The sequence below is a fragment of the Osmerus eperlanus genome, chromosome 4 (genome assembly GCF_963692335.1).
Source record: "Osmerus eperlanus chromosome 4, fOsmEpe2.1, whole genome shotgun sequence".
Taxonomy (NCBI): domain Eukaryota; kingdom Metazoa; phylum Chordata; class Actinopteri; order Osmeriformes; family Osmeridae; genus Osmerus; species Osmerus eperlanus.
In genome coordinates, this window is record NC_085021.1 from 21712040 (window position 1) to 21734737 (window position 22698).

The following is a 22698-nucleotide window of genomic DNA, read 5'->3' on the forward strand; positions in this document are numbered from 1 at the left end:
GAGTGGTTGAGACTGGCTAGGATGAGCCTGGTGTCTGGTAGTATACGCTGGGAACAGCCTGGGCCTGGTAGTATACGCTGGGAACAGCCTGGGGCTGGTAGTATACGCTGGGAACAGCCTGGGGCTGGTAGTATACGCTGGGAACAGCCTGGGGCTGGTAGTATACGCTGGGAAGGCAAAAAGGGTGCTGTGTTGAACCCCTCTGAGGACACAGAAGAATATTTGGAAGGAAGGTTTCATGTAGAACCCATTATAGAACCGTGAGGTGTTGGCTGGAACGCTTGTAGTTTCTTTTCTGACCTGAAAGAGGTTCTGTATGGAACTAGTTTTAGAATATAAACAATTTATTTGTACATTGTAGCCTTCATACCAGGGTTTGGGATAAGTGATAAAATTATTTTCAACTTTTTGATTCTCCTCTGGACCTTTAGCCATTGTTGGCCAACAAACTTTTCTTTCTACAACAAATTGTTTTTTTAATAGATCCATCCTCTCACAGTTTATATCCTGTATTACAGTATCCTTCCGCAGATTATTATAGCTTTTGTTCTATTGTGTTCGGGAAGTTCAAACGCTACAGTTTCTGTATGGTAGCCTAGCCTGCGGCTATCGATGCCTGTCATGTATCCCAGATGTGGTCGTCATTCAAGAACGGGAGAAAAACGGTTGTAACAGACGACCGTGGTGGTTAACGACGACTTGTTGATATCTATTGTTTCTGTCTTATGTTAGAAAACGTAACATCTTGAATATTTTGCGCCGTGGCCTAGACAACATATATTTGTTAAATACGGTTACTTTAGATTAATATTTAGTCTAAATGAAGCTTCAGATGCACTCGGCGTCCAGGGCTTTGAGATTCAAAGTAAGTTGACAGGACGAACCGCACGCGCACGACTCGAGAGGGTCAAAAAGAGACATCGCGCGCTCAATAACACCAATGTTAAATTCTCCTTGACCCGAGGGTCAACCACGAGCAACCCCAAATCGTTTCATATTTTCCCTGCAAGATCAATTGCGGCATAAATTTGGGTTCAATGACAAGAATAATTTAAACCCGATCTATAAACGATAGCATGCAATTCCCTCTGGTGAGTGATGCATAATTCCCTACATTGACTGGGCGATTCTTGCAAAGCTTAGCAAAGAAATCGCGAGTGGTGGGTGCGTTAAACATAATATCCATCAAATGTCTTTGCTGAACAGTAGCCCAAGCAAGAGCAATGTGTAGGTGGATAGGCCTTTATCTGGAGAGTTCAAGTAGGCTACATATCGAGGAATCGATCTTTTCTGAATTTCTTGCGGCATTTTGCCCAGATCAGCAAAGAGAGGAAGGGTAATTTGTTTAACGTAGTCTACTTGAATAAATAATTTTCAACGCCACGTCCCAAAGATCCCTTTCTCTTAACCACAACATTCTCCCTCAGTCAAGTGAAGTGATGCTGCGTTCAAACAACATCACAGATGGACGTTATTGGCAAAGGTATAGGCTTCTGTAGACTATGGGTTATATTCACCTTCATGAAAATATAGTTCAGAAATCGATTGGCAAAGGACTATGTAAGCTCAAGCGACAGGCTAACTTTAGCATATTCTGGAGTTTTCTTTTTGCGTCTTGCGATGCGAACAGTAGGCATAGGCTACAGTCGAGATAAACAACATTTATGCAGGCTCTTGATGCTGCGTGACGCAGAATGTAAAACTTATAACCTTTAAAATTACGGAGAAAATATTTTTGTGTAACACCATGCAAACCACTAAGTTCATAGGCTACAACAAACAACTTTCATGATCAAGAGCCAATGGTCTATGACAGTGCACTCATCCCCCGTTTAAAAAATTATAAAATAATAATTGTAATCATAAAAGAGGAAGTCATCAATAGTCTTTCCCGATCGTGGAGTGTACTGGATGAAGACATGGGAGAACTCCCGAGGCTACAGGGTTATCAGAAAAGGACACAGCCTACATCTTTTGGGAGCACAGGAAGTCAAGAACATTACCTTGATAGAGCTGTTAATGCCAAATATATGATCACTGTGGAAGCCATTTCCCTATGCTTAGAGGACAAGATTATTCTAGTTCACGCTAATACTGTTTTGCAAAGCATAAAAGCCTTTCACTGATAAATATTAATTTGAGCCGTCATGATGTATTTGAAAATTCCAGCTAAAATGTCACCACATGGAACATTAATGTAATATTTCAAGGCCTGAGAGCAATACTCATATTGATTGCATTTATTTGACTCTGGGGAGGAGAAATAATTCTTCAATGTGGAGACACATCTGGTTGCCAAAGATGCAAGGCCGGGAATGAGAAAATGCAAAATAACAATAAAAATAATAGGACTTGTATTTAAATGTATTACCCTGGTGTTGTATTGATAGCAATGGCTTAATACAGAATAGACAGATGCATCTCAGTCTTTTACTGGTATCTTTGAAAGGTTTCATTTTCTGTAAAGTGTTTAATACTAAACAAGGAGAATCCACCCTTCCCCCCCCCCTCCCTTCCCACCCCTTCCCTCCCCCCTCCTCCCCATCTTCCAATTTCAGGAGGCACACACTCATATTACACAGGTAAACTGCTAATGCGGAGTCCTTGAAGCTTACCTTTTCGTTATATTGATAAAGTACTGTATTCTTCTAGTGTGTATCAGCAGATTGCTGCAATTGCACACTCTACCTTTCTTGATTTCAGACTTAAAGCAGAGACAGACAACTTTAAGGATGTCTGTGTCCTAAAAGGATCCTTTCTTTGTCATTAACAATATTGACTATCATTAGGACAGGCGTCCGTCTGGCTATGTGCGAATGAAACGAAATTTGAGTAACAACACTTTGACCCTGACTCGATATGTCACCATATGCGCCATCTTATTAATTGCTTAAAAAGATTAGAGCAGCAGAGAGCAGGATTTACATAGAAATGGCCACATATGAAGACATATTTTTGTTAATCTAATTACCGCGCCTAACTCACAATAACCTTGCATACCCTTGCATACCCTAACCGGTTCATTAGAGGGGCCACACAAGCTGCCTCCCCTGCCATAGATGTGGTCTCTAAAGAAGACTGCGTTGCTATGCCGTGGCACTCTGTGTCAGTAAGCTGTTGTTGTGTTTTAAAAAGATATCAAGGTTGCATCTCTTAGCCTTTAGTGTAATAAATTATGAAATTACAAATAGGTTTAAAATACTGCTGTGCTAGTCAATGACCCCTTATAAGTTGTTTATAGTTGAAGCTGCTAAAGTTAGCCTAGCTTGCTGAATGTCATAAATCTGTAACTTGTAGTAGTAATTTGAAATAAATCTGTACACTTTTCAGTAAAATATAATCCTACAGGCCAACATGGTTGGCAAATAACAAGTAGATTTGGTTATTTGTCATTATGATATACACTTAGATGTGGTAGAAATAAACCTTTCCTCACATGATAGGGTTTTGAGATTTAAGGTCCTATATGCATATTTTAGAAGTTGTTCTATCTTATAGGGTAAGAGAGCATGTCTTCCTACAGTCTACTTTGAATACAGCACGGCTAAAGCGCCCCCTACTGTTCAACACATATACAGCAGCTCTCTAACCCTACAGTTGAACAGGCCTGTGTCATATTACTGGGCTTGTTCTAAGCTCTGCTTTATTAAAGTCATAGTATATATGTTGTTTCAAGTTCTGCTTTATTAAAATTATAATATAGGTATTGTTTAAGGCAGATAAACATTGATATCGTTACCTCGCGAAAGCTTAAAATCTATTTTGATGTCAATGTGGTTAAGACAAGAAATTAATATTTTTAGGAAATTGAATCAGAGATGTTTGACTCTTCACAAAGCACTCACAAAGCATTATCACAAGGGGGCTGTTTACATTCTTAAAACCAAGAACCTGAGATCGTTTTTGAGAAAATTAAATATAATAGAAATCCTGCCAAGTATATCCTAAATAATAGATTTAGGAAAACCCCAGGCAATACCTTCAAAAGGCAAATACCTTTTTATCACCATCTGTAGCAGACACCTGGGAAAGTGGTCTTTGTGTGTTCAGAGAGTGAGAAGGGAAATCAAGGTTTTGGCACAAACAATATGATCATTTAAATAAGAAATGGATCCCGGCCCCGCTGTTTACTTGACTTCACTTTTAATTCCCAGAACACCTCATGAAAGCGACTCAAAAAGAAGCAGAAAACAGAAAGAGAGAAGATGTTTGTTTTTTTTCCGGGGTAGGAGACAATCACCTCAGGAAACAGCAGGTTTCAGACCATACGAGCTGGAGGGAGCCCGGGCACCAGGAAGCCTGGGAGAGAAAGAATTGTCCACGCACCGTTTGTGAAACTCTGAAGCTCAATGCTCTAGTGGTACGCCTGACACAACAGAGAAAACACACAAAACCACAAACACGCACGTACGGTATACACACATACACACATACACAAATTCATTTACATCCTACACTGTTTGTAGTGTAACACAAATCTGGAGTCTCCTTTGTTTTGTCTGTTCTTTCCAGGATTACTCTCCTCTCTCAAATCTAGCGTCTGAAAGAAAATTTACACCAAAAAAATCACTGTAGTGTCAAGTTTACTTCAACGAGAAGTAACAGTTCTCTCTTTTCCTGTAGAAGTTCACTCTGTCTCTGAATAAAACTCAATGACAGAAAATGTGGAGAGTATGTATGCATGAGCCAGTCTCTCACTGTACAAACCGCCAGGCAGCAAAGAGGTGGAACAGTGGCATTAGTATAGCTGCAGTGCTGTGGCAGGTGATTTAATGGTTGTCACAGCAGGAATAGAAGTGTTCAGAGACAGGTCTACCGTCCAAGCTAATATTTGTGATAAATCACTGTCATACAGGGGGGAAATGTAACACTAATAGACAAGGAGATCTACTGTTAGCTGTTGTTTCGCTAATGAGCTTATTCTTTTCAGAGGAGCTGTGTCCATCTACAGAGAGGGAGAGAAAGTTGTTTTTGATAGGCTTCTTTAAATACCCCTCAGTCTGAAGTTTTAAGTTTCAAGATTAATCACAATTTGTAACTTGTAGGCCTACAGGTGCGGTACATTGGACTGGGCTGTTTCCTCTCAACAGTTTTCACTTCTGGGAATTTAAATCTGAGTAAATTCAAGACTGAAATCCCTGTCTTTGTGGTAATGCTACTTACAGTAGCACCACTTTTTAATATCTGTCAAATATTTTTTTATTGTATTTATTGCTAGTATTTCATAAAGTGAATAAGGCCTCTGTGTGGGTTCATGGTTTTTATTTGATATTGTGTTTTTCAGGTCAGAAGATACAGATGTTCTGAAAAATCTATTTTCCAGCGAACTCTTTATCCCTTCACTTACCAGCAGTCTCACAGCTGAACCAGGGAATAAGACAGCGATCCTGTTTGATTTCAGAGTGCTGTTGCCAATGTAGATCTACAAATGTGCCCGTAAAAATGAGAGACCACAAAAAAAAAGAACAAGTCAATGATCTCACAATTACTTAGTCCCTTTGGCCGTCCACCCAGGCTTTGAGGCGTCTCTTGTGAGCTGGAAGAGTCTCTCTCCATTCAGGAAGAACGTGCCAAGACCACATGATGTTACTCAATCCATTGAGTGTTCACAGTTACAATGCGGCCCATTAACGCTGGCTGGAATGCTCCCGAAAACGTGGAACCCAATCAAAGTCTGATGGCCTAATTTGTCTTGCTGGGGGTCTCTCGCGGTCCTTGGCGTCTGACTAAGACACCGTCCTCTCCCCCCCTCCCCCACCCCCCTCCCCCTCACCACCACACACACACACACACACCAAACATATTCAGCCCAAGTCCTCGATTGCTTGTTTAACTTGACACATAATTACCGTGGAGATATTTGTGTATTTTGTACGAGTGCCATGGTCTGCACCGTAGCCTGCTGCCAAGCCCTGGCTGTTCCCTCAGCTGGTTCCAGCGCCAGAACCCCTGATTAAAACAAGATGGTTTCATTTGGGCCAGCTTTGGAAGAAATCACTCCCAGAGATGCGCCTGTCGCTGCCAAATCAAGCGCACCAGGGTCTAACTGCGCGCAGCTAGAGTAACATAAAATACACCAAAAATACGGCTTTTTAAATTTTCTCGCACGTCTCACTCAATTAAGGATACACCATCAAACAATTGATTTGGAAAGGCTGCTGAACGACTCCACTGAGCTTGCTGTTTGCAGAGAAACAAGCCAAATGAGACAGGGAAGGGGCCTTTCTGGGTGAACGGTGATATATCGCTCTCTCAGAATTCTTTGATAGTTAGTGACAGTTGTAATTAAAAGGAAAAAATGCTGGGTGAACTTCAGAGTCTCAGTGACAGGCTGTGATGTCACACTCGTGTGACAGAAATGAGGCCGTGATTGGCCGGCTGAGAGTGCAGTCTACTTTTCCAGGTTTAGACAGTCAGCTTTGACTCACAAGAACAAAAAGCACTCTTGGGTGACTGGAACTAAGTCAGACAGTCATGGTGTGTCCTAGATAACAAATCAGACTTCAGGTAAGAAATTGATCCTGACTGGGAACAAAACATTGTGTGTTTAAAGTTTTCATCTCATATCAAATGCACCTGGTTATTGCAAAAGCAAAATGCCTTCTGAAAATTGAAGTCAAAGTTGTCTTTGCAATCATGGAAAGTAAAGGTGACAAAAAAAATTTTTATGGCTACTGATGGTTGTGAATGTGAAAGTTTCTGAACTCTGAACGAGTCAAGTTTATAAAAGTGCGAAAGTCCAAGCTTTTATGAGAAGCATCAGAATATATCACCCATGAATTTTAATTGCAACATTCTATTAACTCCACAGTGTAATTGTGCACAAAGCTTGGCATCTCCACTGACTACACCTACAGCATACGCGCATAATATTCCATTAATCATTGAAATTAATTAACTGGTTGGTGTACATGGTACTTCTGGAGTCTAAGGGGAGTGCCGAGGAGGGACACTCCCCACAGGTGTGCAAGGAATTCTGGGAGTTATTTGGAGTATAACCTAGTTTATGGATGGATGAGATTGTGCTAACATCTTGGGAGATGTTTTATTTTCCCGTCTGAACGTATGATATAATTTTATGGTATCATTAAACATTCGCAAACCCATCGAACATGTCTTCTGTATTTTATTTGAGGAATGTTTTTTGTGTTTTCCTACTAGACGTGACATAAAATAACCTTAATACTGTGCCAGCATTCAACATGGCTTGTGAACCTTTTTAAAAATGAAAAAAAGAACAAAACGTAACTCAGTTTCAGACACTGTGATCTTCCCATATCACCATATCAACAGCATCAAACAGGAGGTTGACTTTGGGCACATGCCCAGTACAGTACACAGTGGTGCAAGACAGGAAGCAGTTACCCCCCCACCCCACCCCAGGAAGGAATCCTCGAGAGTGTTCTGAGAACTGCCCTGCTGGATGGGGGACGATGGGGGACTGGAAATCCTCAGTCAAATAAAACAAAGTGGGCCTGCATCGATGCTCTGTCTTGTTTTATATGAAGGCTTGAAATAAATGAACTTTAGATGGAACCTTGGCAGGGACGTGGGCTATTGATCGATCTGAGAAGGAGCTGAAGTTTAAGGGCATAGCTTTCCTGGGGCTGGGGCTGTAACTGGAGTAATGAAATTGATTGGGCATAGGGAGGGTGACAAGCCAGCGGAGTCAAGCCCTTGATGTAAGGAAACAGGAGTGCCATCTAATTGGGGTGTAATATAGGTCTTTAGAGGACATTAAGCACACTCACAGCAGGAACGGAAGCCATCTCACCCGGGCGTCGCTGATGGTGTTGCCTAGTCATGATCGCTCTGTAACTTTAGTAACCGTCTGTGCTGAGGTCGGGGGTCTGGCTGGAGGGGTCCACAACCGGAGGGGTCAGTTTTCCTAAACCTCAGCAACAGTGTTTGAGGGATTGTCAAGCGGAACTGTCACGTAAACTAATCCCTCACTGAGGTTTTCAGAAGTCTCTGTTGTGGCGTTTTATGATTTTATCGGAAGGATTTTGTAATTACGTCTTAGCGATACTATGTGAAGTGTCCAGGTGAGGGTCGTTAGTTGGTTCTGACAGACGTGATAGTTTGGAAGCTATGATACTTAGCCTTGTTGGTGCTGACATAAACACTGAAACTGAACTTTGGTTCTGATGAATACATTGAAATGTTCCTGCTCGTTCTCCACAGTTTCGTTTTGAGAAGCCACACGTGTGCAAGCGGACCCGTGTCCTCCCCCCTCGCTCCCCCCTCACTCCCCCCTCGCTCCCCCCTCACTCCCCGGTCCGTCCAGTCACTACTTATCTCCTGGCCTGAACCGTCTCACTCAACGGGATGGCCAGAAGTTACGGTGCATTACAAGCACTTAGTGCAGTGATATCAAGGTTCACCTCTGATTTCCAATCTCGGGCCAGAACAGGGGACTGGAGGCCCGTCATTAAAAAGCCATTACAAGCCCATATTTCATATTGCAGTCTCTTCCGTGTTTCAAGGTGTTAAAAGCTCAATGTATATTTCCTCTATGTTAAAGCTGTGGGATATGGAAGTAACACAGGCACCTCACTAGCAGCCATTGACCTTGGCCCAGACAGCCTTCATTAGCTTTTAGACACTTATCAGTCATAACTGGGTTTGTCCTCTCCGTAACGCTTCCTCCTTCAGTTCACTTAGGCTGACAAATAATGGCTGAAATCCATTTATCTGCCATTTCCAACAAGTGCGTGACATTAACGAATTATCTGCTTTTCGCTAAGTAGGTCCGAGGTACCCTCTGTAGGATTCCTTCACTCTCTACGGTCCAAGGTCGGACCTTTTAGAAACAGATTTCTTTCTTTTTTTACCTGAACAATTTTATTTCCTGTGAACTAAAATATTAATTTGTCTTTCTCATGCTTGGGTCACACATCTTTTACTTTGTTTTGATCATTTAAGACCCCCTCCGAATTCAAAACTCACATCCTTAAACCAAGCATTGATTAGGTGATACCTAATTAGTATCCAGTTCCTCTGTACCTCTGTAGGTTTGTGATGAGTCGTGGCTGGTGATGCAAAAGCTCAGAAATGTCCTGTCCCAACTTGATGGGGCGTCTCTGGAGGAGGGGATCCCTCACTGAATTGCTCCTCCCAAGGTTTCTTCCATTTTTTCTCCTGTAGTGAGTTTTTCCTTGTCTTCCTTGAGGGTTTAGGTTGGTTGAGGGGAAGTTCTATGGGCGTATGTGAAGCCCTCTGTGACATGCCTGTGTGTAAAAAGGGCTATACAAATAAATGTTGATTTGATTTGATGGGTGTGAGGAGAACAAACTCTTGATGAGGCACTTGAGATGTTTTTGCGCATGAAAGTGCAAGTACCGTTGTGTCAAAATTCATGGCAGTTCTTGAATAAGCATCTAACTTTGGAATAGACAGGATCCTACTAAAAAGCTTTCAGGCTGTCTATGTTTCCAGTTCACAGATCACACCAGACCCTCTATCACTGTTGTTGTAACAGTAAGTTCATTTAGCTGAAGCTTTTAAACAAAGCAGGGCTACATGGGGGATTCGAACCTGTGACCTCCTAACCTACAGTGAAATACTCCATAAAAAAAACTCCACCATAAACATCTCTATTATGACACGGGCCCATTGTGACACCGAGTTCCACCGCCTGCCCTCAAATCTCAGCTGAGCTGAGAAGGAAATCTCAGACATGCTCTGTCTGTCTCCCCAACAGAGACAACACGAGACTTGCAGATTCACCGTTAGAGGAGAGTTGTTTGAGCCGAGGAGAACCTTAGTTCTTGACACAGTAAAACTTGTGTTCCGTCTTGATCGGCGGAGAAAAAGGAGGCCGGGGGCGAAATGTGTGTCGTCTCGCGTTTGCCATGAGTCCTCTTCCCTGCACGCCAGGGCTTGTTCTCTGAGAAGTGGTGCCTGGATGTAAAGCCTCCTCATTCAGGCATTTCTTACAAACCCGATCCTAAAATATTCTGTGTAGCTGATTTCTATTTAAAATGGTCATGATTATTTTATTTTGTAACATTAATGGAAGTACATTTGGGGTTGAAGAGGGACGGGGAGACTGGGGGGGGAGGCATTTGCAATTCTTGTTCCCCTGCATGATTACATTAAGAGTGTGTTCTGTCATATTTGATTAATGTACCTTGTTTTCCTTAAAACCGGATTAAAATATAAAAACTGACAGAAATGAGGCTATTACAAAGAATTATCCATTTTTTATAATGTACTCAAGAAACTGAAAAGGAAGTGCTGTACAAAAGAACTGCTCAGAAATGCAGAGATCAGGATTCTGCAACATTACTAATCAGTGTTTGGCTACAGAAGCCAGCTTGAGCCTCTTTGTTTTAAGGCACTTCACAGGAACACACACACAATTTGCGTGAAAGCCTTTCCAAGCTATGCTTTCATGTCATGAAGCTGAAATGAGAAATGCTATTGACCACTGTTTCCAGCTGTACGTGTTACATTGTGTGTGCATGATACATTTGCGCTAATTGTCCACAAACCTACTCACAACAACGTCTTGGGCACCGCCTGTTTCTCTTACTCAGAATCTGGCATCAGTGACTGCCTTGGTGTAAGAAAGGCGTGAGTTAAAATGTTCATAACAGCGTTAATGTCTGTTCACAACAGCCTTTAAAAAATATCTACATGTGTGATTATGTTGCGTAACATGTGTGAGTTTAATTCATTGAGCTCTCCTGGACTAACGTTTCCTTGTGAGGAATATTCTATTCGTCGACATCATTTAACCTTACGAGGGGGAAAAACTCCTGGAAAAAAACCCTGCCCAGACTCCTTTATCAATGTCAATAGCCATTTTTGGAACAAAGTGTATGTGTACTGGAATAAACGAAGGCCTCCAATTCCGCCATCAGCCATTTAGCCTGACCGTGGGTGACTGTGAATTAAAAAGAGGGCCTTTATGTGCGACCCTGCCGCACCAAAGGCTACAGCCATAACTTATGGAGACAGGGAGCCTATTAGCCGGCTGTGCCAGGCCACCTTTACATAATACCCATCGCTCTGATCACCGAGCGGCAAAGCCACACAAAGTCTTCGAGCCCCATAACACGTAAGCAGCGCGGTGTAGAGACACGGCGGTAAAACGAAGATCCAACTGTGATCGTTTGTGATACACAAAGTGAAGTAAGTAAAATTAAAGTGTCGCTGTCTTGTTGATTACCTTACCGACGAGGAGTCGATTCCAGTAGTGGTCACGCTCTAGCAAGCCCTCATCTAATAGGATCTGTTTGTGTACGTGTACAAAAGACAGCATATTTCTTACTTGAAATCACATCCACATGTTTGCAAAGGATGCTGGAACAAATACAAATATCTCTGAAACGCCAATTATTAGTGCTGAACAAGGACATATTTTATGTTTCTTTTTTTTTTTTTACCGGGGGCGAGTCAAGAAAACCACATGGGTTTGGTGAGAATGATGACGAGTCCTGCGGAAGCTCCAACAGGAAATGGTTGTCAGCTGTTACCCTGGAAGCGGATGAAGCCTGTGAGCCGTTGGTCTCTGTCTCGAGCCTGATGGGGCCCATATGCATGCCGGCTTGTGTTCCACCATCCTCTGCTCCACCACCCAGAGTAGATTGCTACTCTCTGACTGTGTGACATCTGTATAGGCTCATCCTAGTCTTACATTTGGAGGCCTACTGTATATGATATTCTTTATACTGTATTTTAATATGATCAAATCACAAGAGATGTAAATTATGATATGTGTGAGGTTTTCAAAAGGGGGGGGGGGGGGGTTGGTAACAATTACCCCCAAAAAACGTTAATTGTGCTGAAAAACAAACATGTTTTTAAATTGTTTCGCTAAACGATATGGACTAAATGATCTCGATATTACACGTCTCCCTAAAAGGGCAAAGCCCAGACTGAATTATTGATGGCATCCTATGGACCTCACACACAGACCTCAGACCTCTCAGAGTGTTCTGGTTCATTCATTCCCACCAGCTTGAAATGCTGCCTGCCTTAAACTCTGCATTACTCTCCTTCACTTACTTTTATCCATTAGCTTTCAACAACAAGTGAACATCACAAGCATAAAAACAACCGGCTTCCAACCCAGGACCATATATAACACACACAGCTGTGTTATAGGAACATGTAGCTTGGTGAGGATTGTTAGCATAGCTTTAGGAGGGTCTGAGATCATGGTTTGATGCCTGTGATTTGACCTTTGAACCCTCTGGGGTGGGCCTCTGTTGTTTAGTCAGTGTGGCTGTATTTTCCCCCGTTTCTATAGGGAATTTTCGGGGTAAAGAAAATGAGCTGGAAAAGAATACATGCTGGAGAAATGATTGCAGGAGGGTATATTTCGAAGTTTAAAAAACAGGAATCTAATTGTGCGGGTCCCCCAGGGGTACTGATACCAGACTACCTCATACAAGGACTACAATATCTCTCCAATGATTTATTGCTGAATTCCAGTCATTTTCAATACATTATAGCTTCTAAATTGTGTTTAAATTGAGTGTAGTGGAGAAGAGGCCATTAGGAGATGCAGAAATGATGATTATATTTAAATATTCATGCACTGGGTACCTTATTATTGAATCTGTACACTAACAAAATCAATATTAAGTGCAGTTTGACATGAATTTATTTATGAATTTCGACTTTCTAAGTACTAGTGTTTTTTCACTCAAAAAGATGCGAGGATAATGTTGTAATGATATGAAAACAAAGTGTCAGGATGCATTAGCCAGGCAGTTTAGGAACCCGTACTGAAAAACTAGAGCGTCCTTACAGAACTGCTTACCGGGCAGAAATGTCGCTTTTTACAAACATCAGTCATTTTACAGCCCTGTATCACTGGCTGTGGGGTGATAGTTAGAGAAGGATGGAGTCATCCTGTTTGTCCAAATGAGAGCTTCGCAATAAGCCCACTTGTATTAGGGTCTCGGAGCCGGCGCATGTAACATTTGATTAAAATGGATGTCTTTCTTTATGCCCTACCTGCCCCCCTAACTTGTGTTCTTGCTTTTAGGCCATGTCCTTGTTTAGGGGAAATACTGTGTCCCTGACAGTGTGAACAAAGCTGAAGAGATGAAGTTCAGTGAGTTGTTTGTTGACAGTGTTTCTGCTATACAGGCCACTATGTGTCTTAGTGCTTGCATTTATAACAGTTGTAAAGGGAGAGGAATGTTTACAAAAATATCAATATTAGTGTGCAAGTTCTCTTTAATTGAGTCTTTAATTGTACGTGACAGTTTTTAATCAATGTGTTCCTTTAAAAAGGCATTTTGTAAAAAAAAAAAAAAAAAAAGGGAGAAAAATAAAATGTGTTGCATCCTCACTCATTCGTATCACGCACAATCGACTACACTCACTGTGTAAATATCTCGGAATCCTGTAAACGTGGAACTAATTTACATAAGTTCTTTTAACAGTTTTTTTGTCCTTTGTTTATAGAAAAGCAAGCAAATGTTAAAAGGCTCTTTATGGGGGTGGGTAAGGAGGGGGGGGTGCGTCTCTGGATACAAGACAATGCCGTAAAAACAGGAAGGGACAGAACGGCAAAGCATCAATCTGGAATAAGAGGGGGGATGCAGTAAATCAGAGAATCACACCCCACCTCCCTTCCTCCACCGCCCCCCGCCCACCCAACCCCACCGGAATACGCCTTTAAAATCATTTAAACAGATTCAGAAAGCCTGATTCCACACTGGTCAGTCTGCGAGCGGGCCTTATAAAGCCTTTATGCATCCTAGATGCAGAGAATAAAACATCCAAACCTCATTGGGAGGTAGACAGCCAGGGTCCTGTTTTCTGAGAGCAGGATACCTAAAACACCGCTATCTTTATTGGGATCGCAATATGGAGATTGTTCAGGAAGGATTGCACAGGATGTACATGAACTGGGTTTATGGTTTAACTAATGTGTTTTAAAAAAACATAAGCCTCATAAGCCACCTACTGCACATCAGTATGAAGGTTTGGGCGACTGAGAGCCGTCTTGGTGCCTTTGTCTAATTTGTAAGAGTTGTGTTTTCAGGGGGTGGGGCGTGGGAGGGAGGGAGGGAAGGAGGGAGTGGGGGAAGGAGGGAGGAGGGGAGGGGGGAGGGAAGGTAAGGGAGGGAGGGAGGGAGGGAGGGAGCGGGGGATTCATCACAATCTCAACCTTTCAACTCTTCCTGCGAGGGCGAAGTGGACGGTGATGTAACTCGGTGTGTCAGCTCGTCACGTCACGCCTCGTCCCGTCATGGCCGACGCGTCATGGCCGACGTGGAGCAGACAGGGCCAGGGCTGTCCTCTGAAGAGGCTGCATCCACACGGTCGTCAAGACAACAAAACAGTCTCAGCTTGATCCGGGCAGACAGACTTTTTAAGGTTTTATCTTGATTGTAATGATGACAACAATTGTATACAGTACCTAACATCATGTATTATTCAACAGCACAGTTTTTTCTGTGTTGCAGCAGTATAAAGTGCAGGAGGAAATGACCTCCAGTTGCTTATGCATCCTGTCAGAGCTGCTAGCCACCTTGGTGGTGAAATCTCAGTATGTAGCCGGAGGGCATGAGCACTTAGCAGTGAAGGTGTGTAGGGGCCCTGGGTTCTGCTGCTCACACTGTCTCACGGACGGACATCTTCTGCCGCCGTGACAAAACACGTTACGTCAGAGCGAAAACGAAAATGCTGTGAAAAGGTGAAAGGAGCAGGACAGTTTGTTCAAATAAAGTTTGAAATATCAGTGATAAGAGCCCAAGATCTTGATTAAGATCATACCTTATGCAGATCAGATCTTGTTTGTTTAACCTTTGCCATGATTAGATTCTCCTCGGGGGAAATCATGAAATTATGTGTTCGACGATCAGGATTATGCTTCCAAAGAGCAATATTCTGAGGATTATGGTTAACTTGGCACCGATTTAAAAAAAAAATTGTTGCCTCAGATTCAATGCCCTTTGCCTCAGTTCAGTCACACTGCTGGCCTATCAAGCAGAATGTCTGGCAGATAAATATTTAATGACTACATACTTGTATATGCACAACAGAAAGCCTAGTCCTGAGACAGATTTGGTTTAAATACTACCTCAGGTTGACCAAGTTGGACCATCATTTAGAAACATTTTTAACACGATGCACGTTTAAATCGGCACTGAAATTTGGAAATCACAGCTGTCCATGGAGCGTCGTAGCTGCAGAGAGCCAGCCTGCGTTCCAGAAGGTTCCAGTGTTTTTCAGAGCGTCACCCGCCTCTGTATCCACTATGTGGTTCTCCTTCTCGATCCACCATCCCTGTTCACCGAAGCAATGAAATCATAAAAACTGCTCAAGCCAAATGAAAAAGAGCATCATAAAGCTGTGTCACATCAGAGTACACTTCTCTTTTCCTCCCTCCATCCTTATCAACCTCGCCGTTCGTCTCCTGGCCACATACCTCATCCTGGCCCTCTGGAAACAAAGCATAAAATAGATAGAAAGAGCCACAATCTGTCACTCCGGTAATATAAGATAAAAGTCTTTAAAAGCTAAAGGTCCGGACATTTTTCCTCCCTCAAGCCGGAGTCTTAAAGACTACTCCCCAGGATTAGCAATATAAAGAACTATATATTACTCTCAGAAGAGCTTAGCGAGCAGAATCCAGGGTCCTAAACATAAGTCAATTTATATTAGAATTTCCATACATGCATTTTCTTGTTACCGTCAATATGCAAAAATGGTGCTTACTAACAAATAATGCATAATGTGCTGAAGGCAGAGCATCAATAACGGCATTTGAGCTTTAAAAGAAAATGCAAAAAGGGGCGAGAGTAAAGATGGGCCATATAAAATACACAACACATTAAACACGAAAACGTCAAAAATATAAAGCTGGCTCTTTGCTCGGGAGACAGCCAGTCGTTTATCTCGGGTGGAGAGACTGTGGCTGAAAAGGAAATAAATAGTCTCTGGCCAGAGCTGTTCAGTATTTCACTGACTAACTAAGTCAGCCTTTACAGACCTCTCCCCTCCCTCCGACTTGCAGAGAGACACTTACTGAGAAGATAGACAGAGGAAGAGAGAGAGGGGGAGGGAGGGAACCAGAGTGAGAAGAAAAGGGGTAAGAGAGAAAGAGAGAGGGAGACAGAGACACAGAGAGACAGAAAGAAGAGAGACAGAAAAATAGGAGAGGGAGAGAAGGAGAAGAAGAGAGAGCAAGCCACTACAGAACAAGAAAAACGACAAGCCTTTAAATATTCCCTCCCTACAAAAATGATCATTCTGAGCAGCGAGAGGAACACGTAAAGACTAGCAGGGTGAGACCAGTGGCCTTGCCACGGCGCATGCTGGGATCCATACCATATCTTCTAACCCTTGCAGCGAAGTGCGCTCAAAACTCTAAACCTTCTCACAGTACACACACCTCCTTTGGGTTCTCTGCCACACACACCGCATAACACATGTTCTTCTCTCTTCACTGGCTCTGAGGGAAGAGGATGTTGTGTACTTTGTGGTGAGGTGTACTGTTGCTTCTCCTGCTACGTTTGCTCCCACTGGTTTGACATTCAAGATCGCTCAATTATGTATGAACGGCAAGCAATATCCTTTACCATCAGGCCCTGCTGTAACATATTTCATCTCGGAAGGGGCTGCGGAGCACAATCGTAGATACCCTCCGTGTAATTACGACTTATTAAAAATGATTCAGAACACATTGTCAGTGGATCTGTGGCTCGTTGTCTGGGTCCAAACACGGTGGGCTGGATCGAGGCTAGGGTCGTCAAGGCTGGAATATGTTCCTGTCTCAGAAGTGTGACTTGGCTAAATCGATTGAGGTCTTCCTTGATGAAAGCCACCTAACCAACTCTGTCTTTAGCTCTGTTTAGTTTACTGTTTAGTTTCAGAGAACATACAACAACTTCAACTGGCTTTACTGCATTCAACAACAACCTCACGCTCATTGAGAAAGTAAAAAAACTAAATATTAATCCCCTTGTCAAACAATTGACCACGTCTAGTATATTAATATAGAGACATCTTTTTACGGCATGAAACTTCAACCACTTAGCTTGTCACCACTTTTTCCTATGAGAAATTAGAGGCTTTGGGGAAGGCATATTATTGAAAAGTCATGTTCTGATGTAAGAATGTCTGTTTTGATGCACTTCTAGCTCGTTAGTGCTCCCTATATACATCCCTATAATGAGAAAAACAGCATTGAGCAGAGCAAATACATTTCCAACAGCATGTTTACCCCTCACACAACATGCAGGGATTAAATATGAATGTCTTCCATCCATTATTTCAACCTCCAAATGGCAAAATCTGTATAAAGCTCTTGAGTCTCCGTCTGGGTAAAAATAAATAAATCAAATCAGCACTTGAGCATTTCCTGGTCTTTTTCAGGCCGACAAGATGCCGTGTTTGTTGAAGGAGCATCCTGTTCTTGAAACCATGATGAGCTCTCGGAACATATATAAATAAATAAGAAACTTTTCAATTAGTCTTCACATCTTTAGTGTTAATTCAAATGATTTTGTCACTTTTCCGGGGCGGCGCATGTAATATTTAGATACTTTCCTTGCTTTTCTCTCCCAGGTGACTGCTCTCTCTCTCTCTGAAATGCTCTCATTTGCACACCAAGTGTTGTCAGATGTGGTTTTGGTGCGGAGTCTGTAATTACATGTCACATCAACGCAATGTGGAGGACAAAAGAAAAATAAAAAACGTAAAAAATTTAGCATTGCAAGACAAATGGAAAAATGCGTGCTGAAACAAGGAAAAGAAGCGCTACATTCACAGTTTTTCAATTAATAATATATGATTTTCCTGACGAACAACCCCGTTCCCCCTCTTTCTGATGCACTGAAACAGCTCTCTGCCATGCTACATTCTGTTATTTTTAGAGATTTGCTCAAAGGGATATGTTGTTGTTTTATGTTACTCCTCCGGCCCAGACGGGCCAGACGGGCTTGTGTGTTCAGAACCACTCTGGTCTTTACTCCGAAAAGAACGATTGGGGGTATTTCTCCACAGCTGTCCACTTAACATCATATAACACTTTGTTGAGCTCAAAGCACACATACACTCTCCAGATTGTTCTCACATGGGTCTCCATGGAAATGCACGGCTAAAAAGAAGAAGAAGAAGAAGAAATCGTTAGATCATTTTGAGTGGATGCTAAAGTTGCATCACTGGTTACTTGGCGCATTTCATAAATGTACTTTGCATTTCTACATGCACATATAATTCATGTTTATAAATCATGCATGTGACTGTGCAGCTAAAACAAGCCATTACAAGGCATCCTCGCACTGTGAAGATGGGTAAGTGTGTCTTCTGTACATGTGCCACCTTACAAGATAAAAGCATGGTACTTAAGTAGAAACAGCATCTTGTACACACTGTACACCTCTTGTGGTTGAATACAGCCAAGACCCTCTCTTGCGTGTGAGTGAACTCATATTTGAATCGTCTGATTCCTTTTCTTCATAACCCTTCCTCACAAAAATCCCCTCGGCTTCTTGAAACTAAGAGCTGGTTCTTAATTAGATTACTTGGTTGAAGAAAGACTGTGGAAAGCGTATCAATACAGCCACTCCGCCAGCATTCACTTTCAGTTGGTCATGCACACGGTTTATAGCAGTTAGTCCAGCCTTGTTGACACACAAATGGGATAAACAGGCCAAACTTGGACGAGCCAACAACTTTGCTTAGAAGAAAATTCTTGAATAATTTTATCATGGCTCTTGCTACTCAGTAATTACTCTTCAAATCACAATGTGTTGTAAAGTGTGTTGACCCCATGTAAACTTATATTTACTGTGTTAGAACCATTAATGAAATATATTTTAATTAGTTCTCGTCTTAAGGGGTTGGAGATCTAAGGCTTCCCTGTTTTGTTTTGGCTTTGTGGGTGACTGAAGGGTGCGGATCCACTGTTGTGAGATAAAACACTAATATCTTAATTAAGATGTGCCAGGTTTACAGTTTGTAGCCAAACTGTAAACTTTTTTTGTAACTGATATGCTTTGAATAACACCTACAGCAAAGGAATATTCAACAATCAACTAATCAATGAAACAATATCATAATTGTCTTTTTTTCTTTTTTTTTTTTTGAACCAAGGTTGTTTTTCAAGCTTGACTGATTAAAAGTGGTCTGGCTACTTAAGGTAACAACTGTACGTAGTTTTTTCCTCTGCGTGCGTAAATGCAGGTCTTGGCAGGCTCTCTCATTGTATTAAGAACATTAGTACAGAAATATGCAGTAACTTAAAAATGCACAAGTGAAAAAACATGGAATGTATTAAATTAATGGCCTGTTTTGCCTCCGGGTGTGAACTCATAGGGGGGCCCCCCTATGAGTTCATTTTTCACAGCTTCGGTTATGCATTCAACACTCTAATTGAATTTCAATGTAAGTTTTACAAAGTCTTTATTACACTGCCTCTTGACGTAAATTATATGTGATATATTGGGGGACTTTCACCCATTAAGTAATTTAATTGTGACATCTACTTTCGATGTACCTCATGCTTCTTGCTTATTCCTCCTTATGTGGATTGTCAGATTTTTCTATTATTGGCACTGAGTAGGGTACTGTGCCTGAGAAAAGGCAGCATCCATGAGGACATCCTCCTTAAAGCAGTAATTGCTTGTCTCTCTCTTGCTAAGGACAAGGACAGAAGCAGGCAGCTAAAGTATCCTGGGGTGTGCACGCGTCGCTGGGGTTTCCAGGGCTTACACGGATGTCTGCACAAGGAATATTTATCCTGGATTTGTTTGGTTATCACGTTCTTCTGATGGATAGCGGACGGAGAAAAATGATAGCTTTAGGATGATGTCTTTGTGGAAGTTCGGATGCTATGATTTCGAACCCTGAATGTTTGAGTTCCAGAAGATAACGCACCTTTCGGTGTTTTCACACATTGTCCTCATCCATCTGTAGAGACAGAGAACAGGCCAAGTCAGGTTCATATTCAAACATATGCAGACGTCTACATATTCCTCTGTGTTTTCCTTGGAGTTGCCTGCTGTGTGCCTTGTGTCTTGTGTACAGTGTTAGTCCATGTATTTACCTTATGCTGTCTGAGAGTTTATTACCTGACAGCTGTAGGGTTGAACTTGAAGGAGACCGGACACTCTGGCGCCACCTAGTGCTGCTGTTCATTATCTGCCGTGTCTGCTGTCAAACCGTGAGAAAAGAAATGTTCAGGAAAAGTTACACAAAGTTTAAAAACATAACTGGCTATGTAATACCTTTGGGTGATCTGTGTGCATGTGTGCGTGAGTGTGAGCCTTGTGTGTGTGTGTGTGTGTGTGTGTGTGTGTGTGTTTCGAGCCCTGAGGCTGAATTGACCAGATCACAAGAGCAGTGGAAAGAGACTTGACCTGATATTTCCTCTGTTGTTTAGTCAGGAAAGGGACGTTATTGTAAAAGCACTGTAAGGATAAATAATCCTCCTGTTTCCATGGCAAAGTCACAAACAGAGAGCTGAGGACAAAAGACCAGAGGACAATAAATTCAACCACTGTCAATTTTGTTTAGTTTTCAAAGTGTTTTCGAGGGAAACAGGGTTTCAAAACAGGACTCTGACTCTATTTTTCCACGAAGAATGGGAAATCAGAACCCTTTTTGTTCTTTTTTTAAAAACAGGACAGTTTTATCTTTTCCAGTCTGTTCCAGTCTGTCCTGATTAGTAATGGGATATTCTGATACCTTATTTTGTTTATTTGGTCAGGAAACTCCATCTACAGTTGTATATGTGCTTTTAATAGACCTTAAATGAAAGGGCATTGTCTCAAAAGAGCCCAAGGCCCATGAGTATTATGGTCTGTCTACCCTTCAGAATGAAGGACGCCAACTGGAACGCCATCATAGTAATTTCTCGGATAAACAATGCATTAGGGGTAAAACACATTGTCCAGTTGGTCACAGGGGTCAGTTTCTGTTGTGTGTACTGCAAGAAGTGTTGTCGAAGAGTTCAAAGACGAATTCTGTCGCATTACCTATAAGGCTAATGGACCCGAGTTTGAGCCCGAGTTGACGACCTTAATCCCAGAAACACTTACCCTGTCATACGGTTGGACCTTTTTGATCTCCACACCGTCATGGCGGGAAACATCTCTCAGACAACTCTGCGAGACCCTCCTTCCTTCTTTCCTCAACTCCTCTCCGTCACTTCTATCACCGAATCACCCCTCCACCGCTAGGGGAAACGAGGCCCTCCGAAGCGAAGGCAGGGGCGGCGTTATCGCTCCAAATACGAGAGCAAACACCGAGATCTTTACCGAACGTCACCTAGGCAAGCAGCGGAGAAAGATTACTGGCCTTTTAGAAGCCCGGAGGCGCGACCCACGCCAAAGTAGTATTTTATCTCGACAGTTTGTGGTGCTTTGTTTGCCTCTCTGTGAAGCCCGCGGGGATAAAAGAGCAGCCGCGACGAGCTGAGTTTGATTAAGATCTAATTGTTAACATTCACTGTGCCTTATTATCAGCCTGTTGTTGCCATGCACGGAGCAGTCAGGGAGCCTTTTTAGTGTTGGCAAAGTGCTGTTAGAGACTCATCGCTACCTCACTCGTGAGGTACTGAAGTACTAGTTAGCACCGGGGTGGCAGGAGAGGAGCCCTCTGCTCGTAGTCGGCAACAACAACAACAACATCAACAAACAGGAATTGATGGCGAGCGTTTATTATCTGGTTTAATTGCTCGTCATCTGGAGGATCTGACAGTTGCGGTTAATGAGAGAGAGGAGAGGAACACGCTGATGGCAGCCCCGCTTCATACACAACCGTTTGTGGAGAGGAAGGGAGGGAGGAGGGGGAGTCGGGGGGAGCGAGGTCAGAGCGCATTCCAGCTCAACAGAAGCAACGGCGAAAGCCAAATCATTTGTTTATCGGATTATCAAAACAGAAATTTGAAATTCGAGGGCTCCTCGAGCATCTTGTTAACCTGTGTGTCGTTCTCACACATCGCCACACACACTCTTCTTCTCTCACACACAGACTCTTAACATACACACACTGTCACACACTCAGACCCAAACATGCACTATCGCTGTCATACACAGACTCAAACACACAGTCGCTATCACACGAACACACTACCTCACTCTCACATGCAGACCCAAACACACACACACACTCTCACTCTCTCTCACGCAACACACACAACACTCTCTCACTGTGTTGCTGTCACACACGCTCAAACACACACACTCAAACCTATACTAACGGGCATCGGCTGTTGTGTGTGTGAGACACTGTTATCAGATGGTGAGAAATGAGAGGCCCCTGCTGGGTCCTACAGACATGGTCCAGTGTCACACACACACACACACACACACACACACAGGAAGGCTTCAACAGGACCCAAACAGGGTCTATACAGTACATCTCAAACTCATAGAGCTGTCACTCACTATTTTCCCCACATGTTCAATTCCCCCTACCCTCCCCCACCTCCTCAACCAAACACACACATACATACACACACACACCACAAATCCCCAGAAACACCGTTCCATTCACAAATCTCCCCATTCAGATGGACAGCTCCTCCACAGGGATTGTCCTCCCCCCACTACTGGAGCTCTGCAGCCCCACATGGGAACCCTTTCGACGGGATACGAGTTTGGCAAGAGTCCCTAGCAACCGGCCGCATCTGTTTTTGTTTACCTTTTTTGCACTGGCGTTCAGCGACGCCACGTGCACATCTGCTACTGTGCAACGTAACCGTGGTTACACGCGTGG

At 42.7% G+C, this 22698-nt stretch overlaps 1 long non-coding RNA gene across 1 annotated transcript; it reads right to left on the bottom strand.

Moving 5' to 3' along the window:
- Window positions 1-20048: 20048 nt before the first annotated feature.
- Window positions 20049-21200, bottom strand: LOC134018324 (uncharacterized). The gene is made up of 3 exons (XR_009929920.1): window positions 21018-21200; window positions 20337-20439; window positions 20049-20127 (listed from the first exon to the last, which is right to left on the bottom strand). It is a non-coding gene; the product is annotated as an uncharacterized LOC134018324 (long non-coding RNA).
- Window positions 21201-22698: the final 1498 nt, after the last annotated feature.